The following is a 3,301-nucleotide window of genomic DNA, read 5'->3' on the forward strand; positions in this document are numbered from 1 at the left end:
GGGTGAACTCTGAGGTGTCAATATTTAATAGTTCTTGTAGTTCTTCCTCAATACAACAATCAACAATGTCTATTTGGAAACATTCGTCATCAGGAGACATAGGGTGTTTCATAGCCTTATCTATGTTCAATATAATTCTATCCTCCCCCACACCTAAGCTGAGATTTTTCTCTTTTACGCGCACAATTGCATCTGCAATATTTAGAAAGGGACGCCCTAGAATTAGGGGAACCTTACTATCTTCTTCCATTTCAAGAACAACAAAATCAGCAGGAAAGATTAAGTGATTTACTTTAACTGGTAGGTTTTCAGCAATGCCAATAGGATAGTTGTAAGTTCTATCAGCTAATCGTATACACATCCTGGTTGGTTTTAAATCACCTAAGTTCAATTTTAAGTACAAAGAGTGAGGCATAAGGTTAATGCTCGCTCCTAAATCAGCTAATGCATCATACATTACTGAATCTCCCATTAGACAAGAAATGATGAAACTTCCAGGATCTCCAAGTTTTGGTGGCAAATTTTGCTTTTGTAAAATTGCCGATCATTCCTCATTAAGGAATGTGGTTGAAACTTCTGCATATTTTCCTTTGTCAGCTATGAGATCTTTGATAAATCTTCCATAATTCGGCATACCCCAAAGAACATCTACAAGCGGTACATTTATACAAATTTGCTTAATCATGTCAGCAAATTTGTTGTTTTGTGCTTGTAATTTATCTTTCTTCAAACGTTGCGGATATGGAATTGGAGGTTTGTATACCTTCAACGGTGGTTGATTTTGAGTTTTAGGTGCACTTGTGGTTGGCATCGTATTTTCTTCCACCACGGGTTCATTGTCTTTTGAAACAGGAATAGGAGCATGAGGGTTTGGAAGATCGGGGTTAATGGTTAATCCACTTTTCGTAGTTATGGAATTAACTTGTGAAAAATTACTTGAATTTTGAGTTTCCTTGCCCTCCGGGTTTGGTTGCGTGTTGGATGGTAAAGTTCCCGATTGCCTTTCAGCAAGCAATTGGGACATTCTTCCCATATCTCTTTCAAGGTTTTGAATTGACGCTTGATGATTCATTTGCACTTGCTCGTTTCCCGTTTGGACTTGATGTAATTGTCTCTTCACTTGCTCATTTGTTTCTGATTGACTTTTGACAAAATTCATCATAACTTCTTCAAAGTTAGATTTCTTCTCTACTGGTTGCGTGTTATGATTTTGTTGTTGATACGGTAATTGAGGTAACGGTTGTTGGTGTAAATTTTGTTGAGGTGGAAATGGAGGTTGGTTTCTATTGAAAAAGCCAGGTGGTCCATTTCTTTGAAAAGCAAAATTCTTCGGGTTTTGATATCCTGGGTTTGCAGGTTGATAATTAGAATTCCCTCCTTGAAAATTACCTTGTCTTTGATTGGCCATAAAATTAACTTGTGCTACTGAGTTCATTGCCGATCATTGATATCACAATCTTTCGTGAAATGTGGCTGTCCACAGATTTCACATCCTACTTGCAATGCTAAAACTGTTGAATTTAGTTTCTCTATTTCTCTTCCAAACTTTTTGAATTGATTCGACAGTGAAGCTATGGTTGTGTTGTTGTCTTCATTTTCTTCAAGGTTTGCCACCGTCCTTCTAGGTTGTTGATCTCTAGACGGTGTCCATTCAAAAGTATGAACTGACATGTCTTCTAACATGTCATACGCTTGATTTGGTGATTTGTACATAAATACTCTTCCAGCGGAGGAATCTAATATACCATGAGTATGTTCATCAATACCACGATAAAAAGTTTGTACTATTTGCCCTTTTTGTAATCCGTGTTGCGGACAGTTTTGTAACATTCTTTTTAATCTTTCCCATGCATCATAAAGAGTTTCATCCGACTTTTGTTTAAAAGTGGTGATTTCAGTTCTAAATCTTTCGGCTTTTGCCGGTGGGAAAAATCGGGTAATGAATTTATCTCTTAATTCGTTGAAAGTTGTGATAGAATCAGGTTTTGATGCTTTCAACCATGCTTTTGCGTCTCCGATTAACGAGTATGGAAAAGTTCTTAACTTAAATGCATCTGAAAAAACATCTTTGTTTTTATACAGTTCACATAAATCTTCAAAAGCTTCTAGATGTTCTATCGGATTATTATTAAGTCTTCCGTCGAATTGGTTCTCACGTACCATGTGCATAAACTGCCCCTTGACTTCCCAGTTTTCAGCCTCAATTTCAGGTCTTCTTATAGGTGCAAGAGCGAGAGGGGGAGCAGTTTGTCTGGTATTCCACATTGGTAGATCATTTGGATCAGGTGTTACTTCAGCCATTTCTTCTTTAATGACGATGGTTTCAGGTTCAGTTTTGATTTCTGGTTGACCACTAATGTTTCCTACTTGTTTTTTGATATTTTTCGGTGTTTTCGGTTTACTAGTACTACCTAATTTTTTTTATTTTTCCTGTTTTAATCTTTTGATCAAGCCTCTTTCAGGTTCTGGATTAAGTGCAACGAGTTTAGGATTTCCTGAATGGGTCATACAATTACTAAATTGTATGTAGTCTTGAAGGATTTATTCACTAAGTGTACAAACATTGAACTTTCTTGAAAATGAATTTCCACGAGAGGATCGAATAACATAAAAACAATGATAAAAACCTTTAAACAAACAGATTTTCCTTCTGATTTTGCCCACGTTTCGAATAGCCAAAAGATGCAGCAGAGGGGCAGGATTCGTTTGGTCCCAATATAATTGGGTACTGTTTGGCTCCAATAACCCAGTCCACGTACAAATCCAACTGCTACTACGAATCAGAAAAATTATCTATTTATTTAACTGCCAACTTTCCCCGGCGGCGGCGCCAAAAAGTTGATGTGCGTGATCGTGTCCTTTTATTTTGAACGGATTTGGATTGAATTTATTACACGAATTGGTTGTGATTATATGGCGTTTTTATGATTTCGGATTGATTTCACACATATAGGCAACTAGTCCCATTCGTATAGTAATATTTTATTTGGTAAATCCGGTTCGTTCCACAGGGAAATGGAGTTTTCAAGATTTTTAATTGCTAAAAGTTAAACTATTTAAAAGGGAGGTTTTGGATTATGCTTTACCACTTAATTGAACGAAATTTAAATTTAACTAAAACGAAATAACTAAATTAACGAAAGTAAAAATACAATTTATACTAATTTGACAAAATAGAAGAAATAAGGTTTTTCATGGCAATATAGCAAAATAGTAAAAAGTAATTAAAATTTACTATATGGTAAAAATTAATATGGTAAAAAGTAACTAAAATTTATCTACGTAGTAAAAAGTGAAATTG

At 35.6% G+C, this 3,301-nt stretch overlaps 1 non-coding gene across 1 annotated transcript; it reads left to right on the plus strand.

Annotated features, from left to right (window-relative positions):
• The first annotated feature begins 1,801 nt into the window (after positions 1-1,801).
• Positions 1,802-1,908, plus strand: LOC139873840 (small nucleolar RNA R71). The gene has a single exon (XR_011767554.1). It is a non-coding gene; the product is annotated as a small nucleolar RNA R71 (small nucleolar RNA).
• Positions 1,909-3,301: the final 1,393 nt, after the last annotated feature.

Source organism: Rutidosis leptorrhynchoides, chromosome 10 (assembly GCF_046630445.1).
Source record: "Rutidosis leptorrhynchoides isolate AG116_Rl617_1_P2 chromosome 10, CSIRO_AGI_Rlap_v1, whole genome shotgun sequence".
Taxonomy (NCBI): Eukaryota; Viridiplantae; Streptophyta; class Magnoliopsida; order Asterales; family Asteraceae; genus Rutidosis; species Rutidosis leptorrhynchoides.